This window comes from Narcine bancroftii, chromosome 10 (assembly GCF_036971445.1).
Source record: "Narcine bancroftii isolate sNarBan1 chromosome 10, sNarBan1.hap1, whole genome shotgun sequence".
In the NCBI taxonomy this organism is placed as follows: domain Eukaryota; kingdom Metazoa; phylum Chordata; class Chondrichthyes; order Torpediniformes; family Narcinidae; genus Narcine; species Narcine bancroftii.
The window spans coordinates 22,170,059-22,183,797 of NC_091478.1; the positions used below are offsets into that span (position 1 = coordinate 22,170,059).

The following is a 13,739-nucleotide window of genomic DNA, read 5'->3' on the forward strand; positions in this document are numbered from 1 at the left end:
GTTCTCGCTGCTGCCATCAGGGAAGAGGTATTGGTGCCACAAGACTTGCACCACCAGGTTCAGGAACAGTTGCTACCCTCCACCATTAGATTCAATCAGAGACTTTTTTCAGGACTCCCACTTTACACATTATTTATTACTGATAGTTTTTTTTTTGTATTGCACAGTCAGTCTATTTACATTTCTTTCTTTGTCTACATTTCTCAAATTTGTATATGTATCTTTTGAGAACGGTTTCCACTACCGATCAGTAGAAATTCTGCTTGGCTGCAGGAAAAAGAATCTCAGGGTTGTATGTGATGTTATGGGTGTACACGGACAATAAATTTGAACTTGAACTTGATTGAAACAAGTCAGTTTATCCCTCTCAAAAACTAATCTGCTGGAGAAACTTGGCAGGTCGACCAGCATCAATGGAGGAAAATGGAAGTGTCGATGTTCTGGGTCAAGCTTTATCCTTCCTGTTGCTTCTCTCCCAACCTCCCACATCTGTTCTGCAGTAGTTTCACCCAGCCACTCAGTGACAGACATTGGTCCCCCACATGGAGTACAGCCTGTGGCCATGCTCCTCCCAGTGCTTCTTTCAAGCGTTTTCCCACCAGCTGAGGAAGTGATCAAAGGGAGGAGAGTTCCTTGTCCATGTTTGACCTGATACCGTGAGGCTTTGGCAATCTGGGCTAAAATGCTGAAGACTCCAGGGGCCACTTCCCTTGACTACCCCACTATTCCAGAGCCAGTTCTGACTCTGAATGCAATCTACTGAGGGAACCCGGCATCCGTAGGAGAAAAAGAATGGCTGGCGTTTCGATCCTAAACCATTTAACAAGACTTAAATAGGCCACTCGCCCCCCCCCCCTCCCTTTGATGGTGCTCGGCCTGCTGAGTTCCACCAGCAGATTGTGTTTGGCTTTAGATTCCAGGGTGTGCAACCTCCTGTGTGTCTCCACATCTGGTGGATCTGTCCTGTTAATGGGCCAGGTTGTACCCAGGAATAGTGATAGAGGAATCTGGCAAATTGTCCACAACCTGAAATTTTGTGAGTGAGCCTGAGACAGGCTGTAGGTCGATTGGCTTGTTTAGGATGGGCTGGAAATAAAGCTGGCAGGTTCACTCCCCTGAAGTTCGTTAATATGCATGTTGCAGTTGAATTTTGCGGACCACTTTTTAGGGTAAAATTTAGGGGGTCGATTATTACTCACATACTACCTTTGACCGTGGTAAGTACCTGCGTTGTTTGGGGTGTCAGGAGCTCGGGTGGCTGGGACCAATAGCAAGACCGCATTCAGGGCTTCAGGAGCTTGAATTGGAGGGCAGCCGGTGCTGGGTGGTGCCTGCATTTGGGGTGTCAGATGGGAGGGTGGCCAGAACTAGGTGAGAATCCTTGGGGGTCAAGAGCTCCGGAGGATGGGTGGCCAGGGCCTGGGCAAGAGCGGTGATCAGGGGTGTTGGGAGCTCTGGTAGGAAGGCGGCCAGAGCCAAAAATAGACTTTTACACAGTATTGACTATTGCATGGATATATATGGTAGGTTTTTATGATAATCCTGTAGTTTGGCGACCTCTCTTACAGAAACTAATTGGTTTTATGTAAATGATCTGGACCTGAGGAGCAATTCATGGCCTTGGGAATGTGGAGGTATCCGTATTTGTTCTCCGTGCCTCAGTATGCACTGACTGTCTCTATTCTGTAATTAGTTTCTTCCTACCTCTGACTAAGGACTGGTTCCTCACAAGGTTGCCTATTCATCAGATGTCCGTGGAATAGTAAATTTCTGTTGCGCTTATAATGGGGGATGAGTTGGGTATCATTATGTGGTCAGTAAGCCATCGTAGTTGTTTCCTTCACTCACTGACCTCGGAGAGGTCCATCCGCCAAAAAATCCTGACGCCATTGTAAGCAGTTGTCAGCAGTAAGCATGCTCTTGAAAGAGTCCCAGTGATCAACTATTTTAATTTCACACACCATTCCCACAGACCTGTCCTCCCAAACCAAGGCTACCGGCAAATTGGAGCAACACCTGATATTCCATCTATCCACTCTCCAATCAAATGGCATTAAAATTGACCTCCAAATTCCTCCCCTGGGTCTCTCTTTTTCCCAATAACTGTCTCCTTTCCTCCAGATTCAGATTTATTGTCAGAGTATGTAAATGACATCACATACAACCCTGAGATTCTTTTTCCTGCGGACATGGCAAAAAAGAAAAAACTGACTGTTCAATACAGAGAGAATAAAAAAGAAAATCAATCAAGTGGCTGAGTATGAGTCCTTAAATGAGTCCCTGATTGAGGAGACTGATGATCAAGGGGTAGCAGCCGTTCCTGAACCAGGTTGTGCGAGTCTTGTGGCACCTGTACCTCTTTCCTGAAGCAGCAGCGAGAACAGAGTGTGTGCTGGGTGGTGTGGGTCTTTGATGATTGCTGCTGCTCTCTGACAGAAGCATTCCCCACCCCCTTCCCTCTCCTATTAGAGAGCGACCCTCCTCCCATCGCATCTCAGCTTTTTTCTCTTTTATCCTCTGACCTGTTTCCACCTCTTACCTGTTAGTCTGTACCCCTCCTTCTGCCCCTTCCTCTCTCCCTCCTCCTCCAACCCCCTTCCCCCACCTTTTTATTCATGTGCATACCTGATGAAGGGTGCAGGCCCAAAATGTTGGCTACCCTTTACTCAATAGATGCTGCATGACCCATTGAGTTTCTCCAGCACTCAACCACATCATCTGCAGACTTTCTGTTTAACACCAGATTAAGAGGTTGTTTTATTGTTAAGTTTTGTGTTTTTATTTTCCTTAATTTTTTCCACATTATTTTTGATGTTAGCTGATGATGTCGCACATGGGGAGTTAAGTCCAAGTCTTTTCAAACAAGTGAGAAAGGGTGGGTGGGGATAATTAAGCCAAATCTTACTCATGTAATCCTATCCCCATTTTAAAGGCCAGCCCCAGCACTGGACTGCATATTATTGCTCAATCCACCAGCAGATGGGCAGAGTGTGGAGAAATTGGAAGTCACAATGCCTCAGGCTCTACACTGTTGTTACTGCTAAAACGATGTAAGTATGCACACATGCTTACACAGGCAGTTTCCATAGTGGAAATTTATTGTGGGAAAAGCTGACACAAAGATGTGACAAAAAAAGTGACAAGGCCTTGTCAGCAGGAAGTGCATGCAATGTAAGTATCCCAACAGATATCACTAAATATCCACCAATCCTGTTGGAGGCAGGAGAAAAGAGGCATCTTTGCACACCAGGCTGGTTCTGGCAACTTGCCTTGGAGACTGTTGTTGGCTCCAAGCATCCTGTCTCCAGAATTTAGCCTCACTTGACACACCAAACCCACAGACAGAGGAACCGCGATAGTGGATGAACGTCATCCAAGTTCTATTTCTGCAGTTGTCACCGTCACCTTCAAAATTTTCCAGACACATGCCCAATTTTCACCCGTCCTTTGAAGAAGGAGAGAACTCCAAGTTTTTTGCCTGTCGTTTTCTGATACCTCACCCAAATAATCAAAGTAACTAAAGCTGTGTTGGCTGTTGTTATGAGGACAGACAAGGCAGACTATCCCCGTATACATACATTAAAACTAAGAGGGTAATTAGGGAGAGGGTAGAACAATTCAAGAACAAAGGAGGGAATGTACGCCTGGAGCAAGAGGGGGAGGATGAGAAATGAAATGAGTATTTTGAGTCAGTATTCACCAAGAAGAAAGACATGGAGGGTGGTGAAATTAGGGAGGTATGCTGAAATTCAAGGAGGAGGAGTTAAGGCTTTTGAATAACATGCAGATCCCATACACCCACCATCCTCCGTGTAATTACACCTCAGGTTCCTGTTAATTCTCTCTCCCAACCACTTTAAAGCAATGTCCTCTGGTTACTGAGTCCCCTACTCTGGGCAAAAGACACTCTGCAGTCACCCGAACTAATCATCCCATGATTTTGTAGACCTCTGTGAATTCGTTCCTCATCCTCCTGACTCCAGAGATTTGATTGAATTTTTTGAGAGATGGCCAAGATGATTGATTGATGATGGGATGGTGGATGGACTTTAGAAAAGCTTTCAACGAGGTCCATCGTGGTTAGCAGATCCAGAAGATTTTAAGGCAAATGGAATCCATGGAGACTTGGTGGATTGAATTCAAAATTAAGGGTACAGAACTAGGGCTTTTCTCTTTGGAATGAAGAAGGATGAGATGTGACTTACAAGATCATGAGTGTCGAGAGTGCCTGGAATGCATTGCCAGGGGTGGTGGTGGAAGCTGGAACAATAGGGGCATTTAAGAGACTCTTAGACAGGCACATGGATGAAAGGAAAATAGAGGATTATGAGGTAGGGAGGGGTTTTGCTCAGTATATATGGGTCGGCACAACTTTGTGGACCGAAGGGCATGTACTGCTCTGTAATGTTCTATGTTCTTAAAATTGGTTTAGCTGTAGAAGACAAGGTATGAGGAGAGATAAAGCAGACTGCCCCCATATTCTCCAGAGCATTTTAGACATACATTAAAACTAAGATGGCAACAAGGGAGAGAGTAAAGCCATTCAAGAACAAAGGAGGGAATGTATGCCTGGAGCAAGAGGAGGAGGGCGAGGTACAAAATAATATTGAGTCGGTATTCACCAAGGTTGGTGAGAGATATGCTGAAATTCTAGGAGGAGGAGGAGTTGAGGGTCCTGAAGAACATTAAAGTGGATAAGAATTGCTATTCCGGCTTGATGCTTGTGACCAATTATGTCCCATAGGATTAGTGCTGTATGTTAATGATTTGGAGGAACTATCGATGGGTGGACTTGTAGTCCACACAAAAATTGGCGGATTTGTGGATATTGAGGAAGATTGTTAAAGGGTTCAGTAGAATAAAGACCATTTAGAAATGTGGGAAGGGAAATGAGATTAATCTGGATGTGTGAGGCTTAAGGTCAAACTTAAGATGAAAGCAAACAGTAAACACTAGGACCCCGGGGGAACAATGAGCTGCAGAGGGATCTTGGCGTGCAAGTCCAGAGCTCACTGAATGGGGCAAAGCAAGTAGAGAGGATGGAAATGAAGGGATACAGCGTGATTGCCTTCAGTTGAGGTTATGAGTGTAAAAATCGGAAAGTCATGTTGCTGCTTGCATAAAACTTTGGTGAGGCTCCATTTGGAGTAAATTTTTTTTCAAAGCTCTTTGAATGTAGTTTGCACATGCTCCCTGTGTCTGCGTGGGTTCCCCCCGGTGCTCCAGTTTCCTCCCACCATTCAAAAATGTACCCAGGTTTGTAGGTTAATTCGGTGTAATTGGACCGAAAAGGCCTATTACTATGTCTAAATTTCAGTTTAAACTGTAAGCATACCTCTCACCAACCTTGGTGAATACTGATTCAAAATATTATTTTGTACCTCATCCTCCTCCTCTTGCTCCAGGCATACATTCCCTCCTTTGTTCTTGAATGGCTCTACTCTCTCCCTAGTTGCCATCTTAGTTTTAATGTAGGTCTAAAATGCTCTGGAGAATATGGGGGCAGTCTGCTTTATCTCTCTTCATAATACCTTGTCTTCTACAGCTAAACCAATTTTAAGAACATAGAACATTACAGAGCAGTCCATGCCCTTCGGTCCACAAAGTTGTTACAGCATGGTAACAGGTCCTTATGGCCCACAGACCCATGCTGCTTGAATACACCCGTTAACCTCTCAAACCTCGTATGTTTTGGAACATGGCGGGGGTGGGGGTGGGGAGGGAAACCAGAGCACCCAAGGGAAACCCACACAGTTCACAAGGAGAGCTTCTTACAGACTGCTCCAGATTCAAACCGCTAGGCTAACCATGCCGTGCAGTTTAAATTTTCTTTTTTTTAATGTAGACATACATCACGGTAACAGGCCCTTTCTGCTCACGAGCCCATGCCACCCAAGTTCTTTTATTTTGCATTACAGGGAGGTTGTGGAAGCTTTGGAGACGGTGCACCAGGGCACTTCCTGGATTAGAGAATATTAGGGCTCAGGCTCTTGTACTGAAATTGCTGCCTCTTAACGCTTACAGTTTAAACTGAAATTTAGACATACAGCACAGTAATAGACCCTTTCAGTCCAATTACACCGAATTAACCTGCAAACCTGGGTACATTTTTGAATGGTGGGAGGAAACCAGAGCACCCGGGTGAACCCATGCAGACACAGGGAGCATGTGCAAACTACGTTCAAACAGCTTTGGATTTGAACCCTGGTCACTGGGGCTGTAACAGTTTTGCGCTAAACGCTTCGCTGACCTTGCCGCCCCTTCTATGACTCATTTACTTTGTTGTCCAAAGTGGAGATAAAAAAAGGAAATTAATTCTTCTCTTTGATTCTGTGAGAGGCTGCTACTCAAAACTGCCAAAGACTAATCATTCTGCATCTGTAAGTGAATCTGACAGCCAGCTAGCTCAGCAAAACCACACTACTTTCTTAAATAATTCAACTGCAAAGCAGCCAAATAATTATTTTAAAAGCCTATAAATCAAAATGACAGGTGATTTCTCAAGATCCCTAGAAAGTTCTTTGACAAAATGGTCTGAAACCACTATTGCCATCAGAGTGAATGATGTTCAATGTACATTTAATGTAAATCAGATTCCACAATTATCAGTAAAAGGACGTCTGCAGACGTCACAAGTGAAAACACAACACTGGAGAAACTCAGGTCAAACCATGTGCTTTATCTTTTCTTTGGCTTGGCTTCGCGGACGAAGATTTATGGAGGGGGTAAAAAGTCCACGTCAGCTGCAGGCTCGTTTGTGGCTGACAAGTCCGATGCGGGACAGGCAGACACGATTGCAGCGGTTGCAGGGGAAAATTAGTTGGTTGGGGTTGGGTGTTGGGTTTTTCCTCCTTTGCCTTTTGTCAGTGAGGTAGGCTCTGCGGTCTTCTTCAAAGGAGGTTGCTGCCCGCCAAACTGTGAGGCGCCAAGATGCACGGTTTGAGGCGATATCAGCCCACTGGCGGTGGTCAATGTGGCAGGCACCAAGAGATTTCTTTAGGCAGTCCTTGTACCTTTTCTTTGGTGCACCTCTGTCACGGTGGCCAGTGGAGAGCTCGCCATATAACACGATCTTGGGAAGGCGATGGTCCTCCATTCTGGAGACGTGACCCATCCAGCGCAGCTGGATCTTCAGCAGCGTGGACTCGATGCTGTCGACCTCTGCCATCTCGAGTACTTCGACGTTAGGGATGTAAGCGCTCCAATGGATGTTGAGGATGGAGCGGAGACAACGCTGGTGGAAGCGTTCTAGGAGCCGTAGGTGGTGCCGGTAGAGGACCCATGATTCGGAGCCGAACAGGAGTGTGGGTATGACAACGGCTCTGTATACGCTTATATTTGTGAGGTTTTTCAGTTGGTTGTTTTTCCAGACTCTTTTGTGTAGTCTTCCAAAGGCGCTATTTGCCTTGGCGAGTCTGTTGTCTATCTCATTGTCGATCCTTGCATCTGATGTTCTGGCACCAACCCTCTTTTCAATCTTCTTCAGCATGATGCTGAACCAAGCCATGAAAGACCCCAACAATGAAGACGCTGTTTACATCCGGTACCGCACGGATGGCAGTCTCTTCAATCTGAGGCGCCTGCAAGCTCACACCAAGACACAAGAGAAACTTGTCCGTGAACTACTCTTTGCAGACGATGCCGCTTTAGTTGCCCATTCAGAGCCAGCTCTTCAGCGCTTGACGTCCTGCTTTGCGGAAACTGCCAAAATGTTTGGCCTGGAATTTAGCCTGAAGAAAACTGAGGTCCTCCATCAGCCAGCTCCCCACCATGATTACCAGCCCCCCCACATCTCCATCGGGCACACAAAACTCAAAACGGTCAACCAGTTTACCTATCTCGGCTGCACCATGTGCTTTATATAGCAAAGATAAAGATACACGACCAAAGTTTCGGGCTTGAGCCCTTCGTCAAGGTATGAGCAGAATGTAGGTAGGCGCCTGGACAAAATGGTGGGGGGGGGGGGAGGGGAAGGGGCAGGGGAAAAGAGCAAAAGCCCACAGACTAAGAGCTAATAGGTGGATAGGGGAGAGAGGGAACAATAGTAAACAGAGGGATGGCTCTGTGAATGGAAATTGAAGGGAGTGGCGAGCTGGAGAAGAGAAAGGGTTGGGGAAGTGAACAGGGAGTGTTCTAGCAGAAAATGGAGATTTCAATAATGCCATCCAGCTGGAGAGTACCAGATGGAATATTAGGTGTTGCTCCTCCAATTTGCAGGTAGCTCTGGTTCCACGTATTGAGCACCATCTGTATGAAAAAGGCGCTCCTTAGATTCCTTTCCAATTTCACGCAAGGACTTGATATTCATTTCTCCCGAGCTACTTCCACTCTTACCCCTTCCCCCAGTTTTCATTTAATTTCCCACACATCCCTGTCCAACACCCCTCCACCACCTGTTCTCATCACCCTCCCCCTACAAGCTCCTCAAGGGAATGAGATGGGAGCGGATGGGTAGTGAGGGAGAAACCAATGCTAGTTCTTCTGCCACTGGGCTCCCTGTGATCTGATGCTCAGGACGGAGCAGAACAGCACAAGAACAGACTCTTCGGCCCAGGTGTCTAAACATGTCCAAATCAAACAAAACTTTGCTGCTCTACTTGCATCCGACAGGAATCCTTCCATTTCTTTCGTATTCATGCGTCTGGAAGCCTCTCAAATACAACTACAGTAAAATCCCTGCTATCCGGAATTTAAGCAACTTGCAAAAAAAAATTGAGGAAAATAAATTTTAAAAATTAAAATAAATAAGAAAATAATAGGTTAAAATATGTAAGCTTAAAATTGTAAAAGTAAATGTTCTCTGAAATAAACCATTGGTAAAGATGGGAGCAAATATTCAGCCAGCGAAGGGATTTGGTCGTGCTTTGCTCATAGCAGCTGTTTGCATAAAGTTGAGTGAAACAGCAATAGCATCGCCCAGGGTGATGCTGCTTGCCGTTGGGGTGACTCTCTTGGAGTGTTTCCTCATCCCTGCTTAGTAAGAGTCGCCTCGGTCAGAGGCTTTATTGGTAAACTATGGGGAGGGTAGGTTAATTATCTACAATGTTACCGTTCATCTTTCGGGCGCTCTGCGGAGGGGGAGGAACCTGCAGATGCGGCAAATGTTTTCAAAGAATGTGACTGAAAATAAAGTAAAATACTTTAAGGTTTATATATTCATGCAAGTGAAATTTGTACAGTGTAGTATTTTTGTCTTTTAAACTGTTTATGTGCTGGTGTTTGAGTTAGACATTGTAAGAATAAGCAACCAGAAAATACTCTTATCCAGCATCTACTAATCCACATAGGAGCCGGATACCAGGGGTTTTACTGTATTCCTATGCTTCCATTGAATCCACTCTCCGGAAGTTGGTACGACAAACCAATTTATTTATGCAACAATTATTTTCAAAAACAGAGTGAACACGATGCTGAACCCTTGTAGTGAATGACAACAGGAGCACCATGTTTTATAACAGAGCTCAATCTGTTGTTTCTGGTCAAACTGCTGGCTGTTTATTGAAACACAGAACTCATGCAATGACTCTTCCTGAATGACACAGATTATGGATGCACTTCTCACTCTAATGCATCACACAGAACACTTACAGTTTGCCCATGACCTGTTGCTGAAAGCTGATTCTATTATTGTATTTTCAGTATGAAGCAGGCCATTCAGCCCATTGCCTCGATGCTGTTGTAATACAGTTCGTTTAATTTTATTGGCACGTAACAAGGTGCAGAGAGAAAGTTTCTTTAGCAAGCAGTCCAGCTCTACATCCCATGCATAGTACAACAAGTAAGATACAGTGCAGAAGTGCAGAGTGACAGGGAGAGGTCAGATAGTTTGGAGTAAAGGCAACAGCATTTTTAAAATTTGTGCGAGGATCATTCAGGAGTCTGATACAGCAGGGCTCCTTGAATTTGGTGGTGTGCAATCTCGGACTCGTTAATCTTCTTCCTGATGGGAGGGTGGGTGAAGAGAGTGTGGCCGGGGTGGGATAGTCTTTCTATGTGTTGGCTGCTTTTTCCAAGGCAGTGGGAAATATAGGCTGGAGTCAATGGAAGGGGCATTGTGTGATGGTCTGAGCTGCACTTACAGCTCTCCTAATGTAATCACTTTCAACCCCTCTTCATGTCACTTCTCCATATAGACTATTCCCTTCTCCCTCTCTTGTTAATTGTTATTCACTCACCATGCATCGCAGGTAAAATCATTATTTTTAAATACGAGAAAGTTCTGGAAATAGGTGAGCAGATCAGCCAGCATTGCTGGCTGCTTGGCAACCTTTCATCAGAGAGTGGGGTAGTTAGCTTTGAACACATTTTGAGAAGCAGTGCCTACACTTCCCAAGGAGGAGGGCAAGGCTACCGGCCCCCATCTTGACAACATTTCACAGTGACATAATTGACCGTCTTGTCCAGCTGTAAAACATCGGACCACAAGGATCATCAAAACTGCCAAGAAGATCACTAGGGCCTCCCTTTCCTCGATAGATTATATTCATTGGGACAGTTGCTTAAATAGGGCTCAAAGAATTATCAAGGATCCCTACCATCCATCACTCAGTATCTTTGACCCACTACCATCAAGGACGAGGCACAGGAACATCAAAATCAGGATTGCCCGGCTAGGAAATAGTTACTTCCTGAAGGCTGTGAGATTGACGAATGGTATCCTGTAACCTTGGATCCCTTATAAAGGAACGAGTAAATTATTCCAAAATATTTATATATACTTATTTTACATTATATCTTTATGTGTGTATGTGATTATTATGTTGATGGAAGCATTGATGGAACGCTTCCATCAGCGCTGTCTCCGCTCCATCCTCAACATTCATTGGAATGACTTCATCACCAACATTGAAGTACTCGAGCTGGCAGAGTCCGCAAGCATCGAATCCACGCTGCTGAAGACCCAACTGCGCTGGGTGAGTCACGTCTCCAGAATGGAGGACCATCGGCTTCCCAAGATCGTGTTATATGGCGAGCTCTCCACTGGCCACCGAGACAGAGGTGCACCAAAGGGGTACAAGGACTGCTTAAAGAAATCTCTTGGTGCCTGCCACATTGACCACCGCCAGTGGGCTGATCTCGCCTCCAACCATGCATCTTGGCGCCTCACAGTTCGGCGGGCAGCAACCTCCTTTGAAGAAGATCACAGAGCCCACCTCATTGACAAAAGAGGAAAAACCCAACACCCAACCAACCAATTTTCCCTTGCAACCATGTCTGCCTGTCCCGCATCAGACTTGTCAGTCACCAACGAGCCTGCAGCAGACGTGGACATACCCTTCCATAAATCTTCGTCCGCGAAGCCAAGCCAAAGAGAGAAGAGATTATTATGTGCTGTGTGTTATGTGTGCACTGTGGTCATGAGAAATGCTGTTTTGTCTGGTTGTATATGTAGAGTCAGGGTACAATAAACTTGAACAAAAGAGATCACTGTGTAGAAGGCAAGATGGATGAAATGACAACACTGGAGAGTGGTCAAAGTGACACATAACAAGAATGGTCTGGATGAGGTGTAAAGGGGAACAGTGAAACATTCCCTGGATCTGTCAGGAAGGTTGCAATTCCCCCCCCCCCAAAAAAAACCTGAGAACCTTGTTCTTCAGTTTTCCATTGAGCTTCATTATTAACACTTGAATTAATTCATGCCAATTTTACATTTAATCCTACTACTTTTGAATTCTCCATCGGTGAAATATTTTCTCTCTCTCTCTCTTTAATTATAACCTGTACTTGCTTTCACACAGAACATCGTCCAAACTAATGCGTAGGTATGACCTCAAACTACTGGCCTGAGCACGAAAGCCACGTGGCAATGTCCTAAACAAAAGGACGCAGGCCATTTTTAAAAGAAAAAGTGCTTTAATGCTGATTTTATTGTGGTGAGGTATCTCTTTCTTTCTCTCTAGTTTCTTTCACCCCCCCAGGGTTTGAGAGTGTGAGCTCATGCAGAGAAATAATTTTGTGATACCATATGCCTTTCCACGTCTCAGCTGAGTGTGATTCATGCAAATGAACCAAAGGTCATTCTACCATCAGGATGCTTAGCAAACATCTCCCATCATCCAACCTTTCAGCAGGAAAGCACTAAAGAGCAAAACCCACAGGATAATATCCCTCCCTATAGCCACCACTATTGGTCTCACTACTGTCATCTGAATTACTGCCCAAGTTCACAGTAATAATACAATACGGTTACCAACCTTTCAACCAATCAGTCTACCCTGACCATGAAGTACGGATCTTCACTAATCCTGTGCTAATCCCATTCAATTCTCCCCACATTCCCACAAACCCTCCCAGATTTAACCACTCAATCTATACACTATGGGCAATTCGATATGGCTAGTTAGTGTACCAATCTGCAGGTCTTTGGCACGTGGGAAGGAGCTGGAGCATCCGGGGGGAAACAGACATGGTTACAGGGAGATAAACTAGAAGTCTGCAGGTCCTGGGGATCGAGTACAATGCACAGAGCCACTGGAGGAACTCAGCTGGTCAAGCTCCATCCCCGAGTCCCTTGCTAGTACAATACAGAAAAGCCCTGGAAGAGGGGGAAGGGGTGTGTTTTTAAATCTCTGCTTGCCCCAATTACCTCACACTCTGTCAGTTAATCTTCCCGGAGTGGTTACTTCCTCTTGTGCCTGGTTCCAATTGTGTTGTCCAAATCTCAATGCTGCACTGGTCCAGTAGTTTGTTGTGATTCAACGAGGAGGAGATAACTGTCATTATAGTTTCACTTGCTGCTTTATGTTGATGTTGTTTAGATTTGGGAGACAGTTCAGTCAGAGTCTCATCACAGGTGCTTTCAACAGAATTATTCTAATGCAGAACAAAAGTTCAAATTATTCTAAGCTTTTAGCCTCCAGGAACACTGTCCGTCCATCTTCACATGGCTGAGAGTGAAAGACTGATACTGTGCTGAATTCCACTTCCATAGAAATGCTTTGGATCATTTTACTGCATTAAAGGGGTGTGTGTGTTTATTATTATAAGGGTAGTGCAGGTAATATTGATAATCAATAAATGAACTGCTTGAACACTTGTTTCCTGTTTTTCCAACTCTCTAACAACACTGTATATGTTCATGCATCATACATCTTCCTCTTGAAAAGGCTGCTTCACATCGTCACATTTTTAAAAAAAAAGATTTAATCTTGTCAAAGATTCACCAGGATGCCACTGGGGATGGAGCGTTTCAGACCTGAGATTTGACTGGATGGGCTGGGTTTGCTTTCCTTGGAGGGGAGGGGACTGAGGCAGCCCCCGCTAGAAGTATACATGATGGCAGAGATAGTGAGAAACTTTTCCTCTTAACAGAGGTGTCCAGAATGAGAGGGTACAAATTTGAAGTGAAGAGTAACAGGATTAGAGGGGTTCTGAGGGCATTTTCTTTATCCTCCCACTGAGAAGGTGGTTGCATTCTGGGGCACAGTTTGGGAAAGTGGTGGACACAGGAAGTCTCACAACATTCACAAAGTATCTGGATAAATATACAAATCGCCAAGGCATAAAAAGTTATGGACCCTACCAACAGCACCGGATACAAACCCGGGTCACTGGCTAAGCGTGGACCCACAAAGGACCACCTTTTTTATGGACTGATTCTCTAATATTTGTGTGCCACATCTTTACTGTGATATTTGAATTATTAAAGCCATACAGATGCATTCTGGAAAACATCGCAAGTCAAAAAGAATACCGCAACTACTTATAAATAAATTTTGAATACCTTTATTCCACGT

At 44.8% G+C, this 13,739-nt stretch overlaps 1 long non-coding RNA gene across 1 annotated transcript in view; it reads left to right on the forward strand.

Moving 5' to 3' along the window:
• LOC138744279 (uncharacterized) overlaps positions 1-13,739 on the forward strand; it is a 73,763-nt gene that overhangs the window by 38,676 nt on the left and 21,348 nt on the right. The gene's annotated exons all lie outside the window — the stretch shown is intronic.